The sequence below is a fragment of the Aplysia californica genome, unplaced genomic scaffold, assembly GCF_000002075.1.
Source record: "Aplysia californica isolate F4 #8 unplaced genomic scaffold, AplCal3.0 scaffold00359, whole genome shotgun sequence".
Taxonomy (NCBI): Eukaryota; Metazoa; Mollusca; class Gastropoda; order Aplysiida; family Aplysiidae; genus Aplysia; species Aplysia californica.
The window spans coordinates 544,810-555,765 of NW_004797629.1; the positions used below are offsets into that span (position 1 = coordinate 544,810).

Sequence of the window (10,956 nt, forward strand, 5' to 3'; positions counted from 1 at the left end):
TTTCCCCCTAGTAACCCCCTCCCCCCCTTTCCGAAAAAATAAGAAATCGATGAAGTTCGCACTGAACAGATTTTACGCGCCACAGAATGTTCTTATTTCGGGAATATCCAATGGCTTTAGTGCGTCCCCCGACCCGTAATGGGTACCGAAAGTCTGTCTAGAGCAGACAGAGAGAAATGAGATGCTTTTTTTGTCTCCATTTTTTCGCTTATCCAGACAGTGAAAAGATTGATTAATCGAGTCTGAGCTGAAATGAAAACACATTACTGAGTTGCCGAGATCGGAAGATTTCTGAGAAAAGAAGGGAAGACCAGCTGTTTAGGTACGCTTTGCTTTTCTAATTCCTTCTCCGGCACTGTTTCTTTTTGCTTTGTCTGCTCATTGATATTTCGATTCCTCAGATTCTGAGAATTAAGCTTACAAAGTTCTGTCCGATATTTTTGGCCGAATTGAGTTACTAAGACAATGAGGACACAAACCAAAGATTCTATCTCTTCTATCAAAATCGTAAGATTATTGAGAGCCGTTATCAAGATATTCAAAGAATTTCATTCGAAAAAGCTTGACATGTTGTGATACTTAAACATTTTGACGTCAAATTTCTCAAAACGCGGTAATACCAAAGATAGTACATAACAAGATGGTCCACTCAGCAAAAAAAAGTGTCCGTCGGAAGTCCGCTCTTTGCTTCAGATGGCGCTGCAGTCTGTTTTGAAGCTCTCTTTCGTTTCTCCTGAAGAAGAATAGGAATAGCACCTCCTGGCGTGCGCAGATCAACTGCTGTTCATCAGCTGCTGCTGTTCGGGTTCATTCAGTGCGGAGTTTTAGGTTTTAAAAAAATTCATTCTCAAGTCAAATTAAACGAAGAAAATAGTCGCCCCTTCCTCCGGAAAAGGTTTTTTGTCAGCGTAACCATTTTAAAAAAGTGTTCTTTCGAAATATGAATTTTATTTATTAAAAAACTTGTTAGTAATATTACTTTCGCTTTGATTTTTTAAACGCAAGTAGGGTAACTCAGTTCGCGAAGGGTACGCATTTGCGAAGAGGGCACCACCGAATTTTGAGGACACTTCTATAATTCACTCAAAGAGAGGAGTGGACCCTCTTGTTACGTAGACTCTTTGGTAATGCTGAGCGGGTAAAACTTTGTAATTTTGGGGTAGGAGCACAATATCGACAGAGACCAACTTCTTACAACACTGCAAAACAAATCATTAAAAGCAACAACAAACAAGATTGGATGAACAGATGGACCCTGGGAAAGACAGGCAGGGCAGTCTTCAAACTTATGATCACAACATAAAGGAATGACAATATCAACCACCAACCGAGAAAGAAACAGACCACGATCTTCCGCCTACGAACAGAACATAATATACAGTTCAACTTCCACCTGAACAGAATAAACCCGGAACTTCCCCCAATGTGTCCCTTGTGTGACTATACGTATGAGACTGTGGATCATCACCTGTTTCACTGCACAGCACTAAATGACGTCAGAACTACCCTTCTCCCTCCGAGACCTAACATTGACAACACACTCTATGGAACATTACAGCAACTGCAGCAAACCTGCACTTATCATTACAAGACATTGGACAGAAGGGCGATAACAGCAACAATAACAACAACATCGACAGAGACCCCGATAGTCATCCTCGCAGTAACATTACGTTGTCAACAAAGAACTGAGCAAAATAGGATATTACATTTTCCACAATACCAACATTAATTCCTTTACATATTAATGTAAACTTATTCCAACTCAAGTATCGCCAAACCTTTTTAAAAATGAACCAAAAGAATGCCTTGTATAAGCCGAATGAATATTTTTTTCCTCAGCAAAAAACATTATGATTAAGGTACCTTAACCCTATCCGTACGTTCTGGAGTCATTTTGTACTCCCGGGGTTGTATTCTTCACATTTTAGAATACTTCTAGTACGAAGAACTCTTTGAAACTTTCAGTATTCCTAAAAAAAACACCCAAAAACCAAAACAAAACATTGACAGACTGCTATGCAAAGCGTACGGATCGGATTAATGAGTAAATTTCCTCTTTGGAAAGAGAGGCACAGAGTTCCCCACGTCGTATGGATACGATAGTAAAACAAGATGTACCAATAGGGTTAAAAATGCCCATTATAGTGCTTTCTCATACTTCTTTTATTTGTTTCTGTATTTCTTTTTCATGGCAGTCCCTATGCATGGTTGGTCAGCGGGGGGTGTGGTATGGTTTGCTTCTTCTTCGTCCTTATTCTATCGTTCAATTCTTTCCTCCGTTTTTCTTTGAGTGTTACTGTCTAGTTACGCCTCTAATCTTCAGCGCTTGCATATTTGTTACATACGTGTGTGTGTGTGTGTGTGTGTGTGTGTGTGTGTGTGTGTGTGTGTGTGTGTGTGTGTGTGTTTGTTTGTTTGTTTGTTTGTCTGAGGGAGAGAGAGAAATTTTCAGAGAGAGAAATCTTCAGAGAGAGAGACAGAGAGAGAGAGAGAGAGAGAGAGAGAGAGAGAGAGAGAGAGAGAGAGAGAGAGAGAGAGAGAGAGAGAAAATAAAAGAGAGAGATACACACAGAGACAGAGACAAAGAGAGATGGAGACAGACAGAGACAGACACAGAGGCAGAGACAGAGACAGAGACAGAGACAGAGACAGAGACAGAGACAGAGACAGACACAGAGACAGAGACAGAGACAGAAACAGAGACACAGACAGAAACAGAGACAGAGACAGAGACAGAGACAGAGACAGAGCGTTGATCTGTGGTTGTTGGTACATACAGGTATTTACTATAATAGTACATCACATTTTTCCTTTGTATAGATCTATGAAATGTTCTTAGCTCATCTCATCTAATCACAAGTACCTCACCTCCTTTCACACCATATTCTTTTTTTGCTAATTCAGAAATCACAGCTGGAGAACAGGCAACACACACCCTTCCCCCCAAAAAAACCCACAAAAAAACCCAAACAAAAAACAAACAAATACACAAGCAAACAACCCCCCCCCCCCCCAAAGACAAAAAAAAACAACAGTCGAGAGAAATGAACGAGAGCAGCCTGAGAACAGCCGCTCTGGGAGAAGGAAAAAACCTGAGCATCCATGATGACCTTGACCCTCAAGACACCGACAAGGTCGAGGCCGTTCCCATTGTACAGCTGGTAGTGGAGGTCGTGGTCTTGTGCTCTGGTGTGGGCGTCAACCTTACTGTGCTGGTCTGTGGGTTTTGTTTGTATTCTTTTGTCTGTTTGCTTGTTTGTCTGTTTGTTGGTTTGTGGCTGTGTTGGTTGGTTATTTGGTTGGCTTGTTTGGCTTGTTGGTTGGGTTGTTGGTTGGTTGGCTGGTTGGTCGGTCGGTTGCTTGATTGGTTTATTGGTTGGTTGGTTTGGTGGTTGGGTGGTTGGTTGGTGGTATCTTAGGATCTTGTGTCCCTTTTTCGGGTGCCATGTTAGCGATCTTATTTGTATCAGAGGATCGTTGTCTACAAAAATGTGAGTGAACAACTATCATGCATGATATTCAATCCTAGGATACAACAATATGAAAAAATGAATGGTAAGGCTAGATCTATTTACGTTAGTTTCGAATATTCAATTTTTGGTGTTTTGTTTCTAGCTTTTGTCTCTTGTTCCCTCAGACTGTGCTGGTCAGTGTTAAATATTTAGATATCGATTGAGTGGTTGGCAGATGTTTTTGCTGAAGCCTGCTCCTTCTTTTCTATCAAACATCTATTATCCCACCGAATTTTATCACGACCGTCCACCCCGGCCCCACCAAAAGGGGGAAAAAAAAAACACCTAAAAAAAAAAAAAAAAAGCCAGTCCATTTCAACCTTTTAGGAGGTTTTGTCACCGCTTTAAAATCTGGGGAAAGTCTGCCCATTTGAGCAAATTTTTGTTTAGGCTAGTGCTCATTTTTCTTAGAATTTTCGTTTTGTTTCGTTTCGAACAAACTCCGATTAACACGACTTCAATTCAGTTCTATCTGAGTGATCTTATCTAAATAAAAAAATAAAAAAAATAAAAAAACCCAACTAGAGCTAATAGTCCTTAACTCGAGAGAAGCTAAAAACTGAAACCCTCCTCGATTTACACAAAGAAGAAAAAAATTAAGCGTGGGTGCCAAGTGTAATTTTAATTACGAACATTATTAGCGAAGGTTCCGAAAGCCATTCTTTACGATGTACATTGTCTTCAGGTTTGAGGTCCCACAGATGGTAGGACAGGGTATATAACTCATGCAATCATAATTATTTTGAGAGTTCAGAAATTATTCCCCTTTTTAAAAAATCTTGCCTGCGCACTGATGAAGACGGTGATTCATTAGCCACAGTGGAAGATAAAATAGATAGATAGATAGATACATAGATAGGTAGATAGGTAGATAGACAGATAAATAGATAAATAGACAGATAGATTGATAGATAGATTGGTCGATAGATAGATAGATAGATAGATAGATAGATAGATAGATAGATAGATAGATAGATAGATAGATAGATAGATAGATAGATAGATAGATAGATAGAGAGATAGATAGATAGAGAGATAGATAGAGAGAGATATATATAGATTGATAAATTGGTCTATAGATAGAAAATGATTTTGTAATATATGAATCCTGTGGCGAGAACAACATTGCCTATTGTTACCCTCTTTGTGGATCAATAAACTTGTCTTTTCCTTCCTTTCTGTTTGGTTTAAATTGAACCAAAAAAACAACAACAAAAAGAAGTGAAGTTGGTAAAGGGAAGTAATCCATTTTTATATTCATAAAGGGGTGAGAAAACAATGTTTCTTCAAAGGCATACTTTAAAGCTCTTCACTGCTGAGTAGACGTATGATCTGGCTTTGTATTCTCCACCTACATTGTTTCATCTGGTTCACAAAAGAAATTGTAGTCGGTACAGTTACAGCTTGTTATTTTACATATTCTGAAACAATTCTGTTTTTAAATATTCTTTGAATTAACGTAATTTTAATCTTGGAAGCTTTCCAGCAGTGAAGGGGTTAAGAAATTTTTTTTTGGAAGGGTTGAATAGGCTTCTGCTTTAAGACTATATCCCATTTTTCAGAATACTCGTCCCAAATGAAGAACAAATCAGTTGGAATGTGAAACATTTAATTTTGCTATTTGGGTGGTTCGCGGGTGCTCTGATGTGGTTTGCTCCTTATTTCCTATCAAACATCTATCGTATGTATCTCCCCTCCTTCTTTATTGTGTTTGTTACTCCTTTGTAACACCTCTAATCTACGGCACTTATATGACCTGATTATGTTGCAAGTGCCATAAGCTAAAACGAATTTTGCCATGTCAAATTATAAGTAGGTTTCCCCCCCCCCCCTCCCTACAGTTTCTTATTGCCTGGATACCTGCTCTGCGCTCCTTCAAGGCCACGCCATTTGTGACGTCACTGGTCTTGGCAGACCTGATGAGGGTAGGGGTGGCGGTGACCATCACTTTTCTCGTGGACCTCCAGACTCAGGTGAGTGGGTTGTTGGTGGGTGCTCTGCTGTGGTTTGCTCGATCCTTCTTTCCTATCAAACATCTAAATGAATGTCCTTATCTCTCTTCCATTTTTTGTGTATGTTGCTGTCTTGTAATATCTGTGATATTCGGCACTTGTATGATCTAATTGTGTTGTAAGTGGCGTAAAACTCTTACTAAAACTAAAGACTCAAGTGGGCTGATCATGAACAAAACTTTAAGAACAAACTCTCTGAAAAAAATACGAATGCACGTAAATAGTATTAGAAATACTCATAATAATGAACTTGTATTTCTAAACATATTTCATGATTGGCCAGCTTCTTGTACAAGTTCATTATAGAAGTGCGACACTTTGGAGAATTTCCTCGTACCACATTTAAAAAAAGCATTGTTAGCTATAGTTAAAGGCGACATTTCAAAGAAAGTAAAATCCGAGAACTTGCGAGTTACGAAAAGGACCTTTTTCTGAGAGAGAAACTATTTTATGATGAATTCTCCATTGTGAGCAATAGACAAGTATCAGTTTTCTCAAACTCTTTCTTCACTTGTTCTAGCTGGTTTCAAATAAGAAGGGTGGCGTATATTGTGATTAAAATATGTAGCAATAGCATAAACTAAAATTGTAAAAGTAAATTGGTCGCTTTTAAGGACCAGTGGGCTAACGCAGATTTCGGGGGTTTCCAGAAATCATGACCTACACCAAAAGTGGACATTGCTCTACCTGTAGGAGAAGTTTGGTTTCATTAGCTTGTAAATTTGTTTAGTCTCTCCTTGTCTTTTAAAGAAACTGAAGCTGGATCCAAAAACTTTACCTACGATTTTCTCAAAACAGCATTTTTCGGGATAGCCCCCTTGTGCTTAAAAGAGACTAAATAAGAAGTGTAGCATAAATATATCGAGATTATTTTATGTATAAACAGCATTTACTAAAAATGTAAAAGTAAATTAAGGAAAGTAATAGCACTCCATTGGGAGTTTGTAATAATATCATTATGGGGTCCTATGTTTGCCCAGCGCCAATGTAGACTCCAAGTAGGGCAGGTAGTGATGACACATAAAACTGGCTCTGTCAGGGGCCACCATCATGTACAAGTGCCAGGGGTAGAGGAAGGAGCTGCTGGTGTTGTAGGCCGCCAGCAGAACCGACGTGTGGGACGTCCACGTGACGCTGCCGTTGAGGTGGATGACGTCATCCGGCGACTTGGCCAGGCTGTAGAGGATTGTGGGCACCGTCAGGTCGGCGTGCACGCCGAACCGGGAGAACTGGTCGGCCAGAACCGTGTAGCTCTCGCGGAGTTTGGTCGGCACATAGAAGATGGCCGTGTTGCCGTGGTATACCTTGGCCTCCTGGAAGCCTTGCGCTCGCCCGAATTTCGCCAGGAAGTGCTTGACGATCGTGCTGTACTTCTGAAGGTACTGGACCATCCTGATGTCCAAGGTTCTGTTCCGGTCCACCGCGGAGAGGTGGTTGGCGATCGTTCCGGAGATGAACTCGAGGTCGTGCAGCGTGGCGTTGAGGGCGACTTTGCCCCAGGTGACGTCATACCACTCCTTCCAGCTGAGGAAGCCGCCATGGGGAGACCAGATCTCGGTGCGGCCCAGGTGCGCGGGAAATACGTAGCGGCTGATCCAGGGCTTGTCTGAGTACTTAAGCATGTCCGTCACGGTCCAGGGGTTGAGCAGCGCGTCCGAGTCGATCTGGAGGTAACCGCTCACGTGGTGGTGCATTTTCATCACCTCCGACACGCAAACGTACGGGTAGAGGCGCGTGTCCGTCGTTTTGAGTTCGATCTTGCTCATGGGCTGTGGGTACATCTTGGCGAACAGGTTGGTCGCGTCGGAGCCCGAGGTGCAGTAGACGATGTGTTTGAAGTGACGACCGTACATGAAGTCGAAGTACTGCGACATCTGGATCTGGGTCGGCGTGTCGCTGACTTTGAAGACGATGACGAGCACGATGTTCGAGATGACGGGCGGCTGGAAGGAGGTCACGCCGATCTGAGTGAAACTGCCCAGACCCCGACCGCCAGACGTCTGGTCCGTGGACTGAGTCGCGACGAGTTTTGGGTTGACTTTCGCGCATATAGCGCGGAACGGATGCTCGCTCCACACGCGGTACTCCGGAGACGGCCACGAGTAGATGTTCCTAACTCTCGGCTCGACGAAAGAGCTCATCAAGATTTGCTCGGAATCAACTCTTTGCGGTTGCGAGTAGCTGGTGGTCACGAGGTCGCTGAGGAAACTTTCCACGATGCTCAGGTGGCTATGGGTTAAAAAGGTGGAGACGCTGACCTCGTAAAACAGTTTTCGGACACAGTCGAAAACGCCTAGATCTGGCGGGCACATCCAACCGCGAAGGTACTTCAAAAACTGAGACAGGCGGAAATTTGGGGGGTCTAACTGACAGAATCGAAGCCCGACGACATTCTCGGGGATGCTGTCGTTCTCTCGAGAGTGCTCCGGCAATAGGAGGTCGTGTGACCGCACAAACCCGATAGAACTCTTGGTCTCCCACAGCAGCCGCTGCACGCTGTAGCTCAGGCTCAGGCCGTCCGCCTCGGTGATGACTCCTTCGTCCTGCAAGACGTACAGGAACAGGGCCCAGAACGAGTCGGACGTCCACAGGGAGTTGGCCAGGGAGCTCCGGGCGTAGGACCCCGTCTGCACCACCACGTTTGGCGTGGACGAATCGCATTCGACGCGGCCCGACGGGAAGAGATCCGACGTCCTGCCGCAGTCCTCGCAGGTCGCCAAGATGGGCGTGCTGGGAAAGTCTCCAGCCTCGTAAGAGTAGACCCAGTTGCGGTCGAAGCAGTTTCCGAACGATCGGTTGGTGCCAAAGAGGGGCTGGGCGAAGTGTGAGCAAGGGTTGAACGTCCTGTCGCCCGTGTAGACGAGCCCTCGCTTCTGGTAGAAGGTCATGCGGGAGATGGACTCGCCCACGTCGTGGAGTGACGTCATCACGTAGATTTCTTTGGCGCCCCGTCGTATGGCCGTGATTAGAGCTCTTTGGATGGTCGTGCGGATCGAGGAAGTTTTTGGTTCGTCCCAGAGGGCGTCGGTCGTGAGACAAGTCTGGCACCTGAGGAGGAGAGTCTGGCTTGAGTGTCGAGAGTAGATGAATTAAACAGATACAGAGATTAAATTGATCTGGGATCCATATCACCATGGTAGCCAAACGTCAAACTCATTAGCCTTATCTGTACGCCCTGGGGTCATTTTTGTACCCCCGGGGTTATATTCTTCACATTTTTTAATACGTCTAGTACGAAGATCTCTTTAAAACTTTCAGTATTTCTCAAAAAATCATTTTGACAGATTGCTATCAAAGCGTACGGATTGGATTAACGAGTAAATTTCCTCTTTGGAAAGTGGTGGCACAGAGTTCCCCACGTCGTATGGATACGATAGTAAAACACGAGGTACGGATAGCGTTAAATAGAAACAGAGGTTAAAAATCTGGGATTCATATCACAATCGCAGCCAAACATCAAACTCCCCCTCCCCCCAATACACAAACATACATACACGCACATACTCACACATACACTAACAAACACACACATACAAAAACACTCACACGTGCACTCAAACATGCACACACACACACACACACATACACACACACACACACACACACACACACACACACACACACACACTCGCACACACACACATACACAAACTCACAGCGCACACAAACATACTCTCGCACACACTCAAACACACAAACACACACAAAGAAGCACACATGTACATACAAACACACACTGACACGCACACACGCGCGCTCGCGGACGTGCACCAGTTCCTTCTCACAAGGGAGAGAAATGTCTCAAATATTTTTCACAAAAATGTTTACTGGGTTATGCTTCTTGCCAACTGAACGCACGCAATCAATGTTCCATATCATTATCATTCAAACGCAAGGCGTAGACTCAATTTTAGAAATTAAGATCCCACACTCAGACATACATTATTATTGTCCTTATTTTTATTATTATTAGTATTCTTTTTGTTATTGTTATTATTATTATTATTATTATTATTGTTATTATATAATTATTATTATCATTATCTTTATCATTATTGTCATTATTTGGCTTTAGCTCCTTTAGTAATAAGATTATTATTATTAACATTATTATTATTATCATTATTATTATTATTATTATTATTGTTATTATTATTATCATTATTATTATCATTATTATCATTATTATCATTATTATTATTATTATTATTATTATTATCATTATCATTATCATTATCATTATCATTATTATTATTATTATTATTATTATTATTATTATTATTATTACTCTACACCTTTACAGTAAGATGAAATCTACGGTAAACTCCTAGTCTTTTTCATGGCGCCACTAAGCAACATATTATAATTATATACCCGTGATGACTGGCGGCCAGGTCCCGGCCAAGGATCGGCGTCCAGCCTTTGAGCTCGTCCAGGAAGGACAAGTAGTTCTCTTGTCCCGGGGGAGGCTGTTTCAAGTTGACCACCACCCACCTCTTGGACTGCTTCTCGTCGCTTTTGGGAGAGAGAAGGAATGATTAAAAATAAAATTCTCCTGAACACTGTCCAGAATAAAGAATAGATTCAAACAAGGAATAGTTAGAAGACGGGATATAGATGTAGTCATGACATTATATTTTTAGTTGTTATTTTGAAGTGTTTTTTGTGGGTTTTTTTTTTTTTTTTTTTTTTTTGGTAAGTGTTTTATCGCGCTTGCAACTGCATAAGGTCATATTATGAGTGCGCGGGACACATTAAACATTTTCAGTTGGTAGGAAGTTTTGAATTTTGCCCGGGTGGCGACCGAAGCCTACTCTGATCGATTTGAGACCACCAAGGGATTTTTGACATGTACAACTTGCACACGGGACCTACGAAATTTTTTCGCCCTCGTCCGAGAAGGCTAGGTGTAGATCTTTCCTACAAGAAGATCAGGGGTGTGGAGGAAAGACAGTAGTAAGAAGGTTGAAATGTTTAAAGATCCACAAGTTTATTGAGCTACAGACCTGACTGATCGTGCGCTTTAGATTTTAACTTTAGTAACTGAGTGTCTTGTGTTTCTATTTGTGTGCAAGCACCCACGGACAGGCGGACATAAAACACCCCCTCCCCTTTTCCCCACATACACAGAAAGAGAGAAAGAAAGAGAAAAACAGTGTGTGTGTGTGTGTGTGTGTGTGTGTGTGTGTGTCTCTCTCTCTCTCTCTCTCTCTCTCTCTCTCTCTCTCTCTCTCTCTCTCATATAATTGAAGAACACAATATTCAATGCTTGTCGGAAAACTTTCAGTTTCAGTTTATTGTATGAAAAAAGTAATTTTTTTTTGGGGGGGGCAAATTAATATAATATTTCTTTCTCTCTCTCTCTTTCTCTCTTTCTTTCTCTCTCTCTCTCACTCTCTCTCTTTCTTTCTTTCTTTCTTTCTTTCTCT

The 10,956-nt window shown here is 42.1% G+C and overlaps 1 long non-coding RNA gene across 1 annotated transcript; it reads left to right on the plus strand.

Annotated features, from left to right (window-relative positions):
• The first annotated feature begins 180 nt into the window (after positions 1-180).
• Positions 181-2,973, plus strand: LOC106012390. Its single transcript, XR_001185017.1, has 2 exons — positions 181-322; positions 2,908-2,973. It is a non-coding gene; the product is annotated as an uncharacterized LOC106012390 (long non-coding RNA).
• The last annotated feature ends 7,983 nt before the right edge of the window (positions 2,974-10,956 follow it).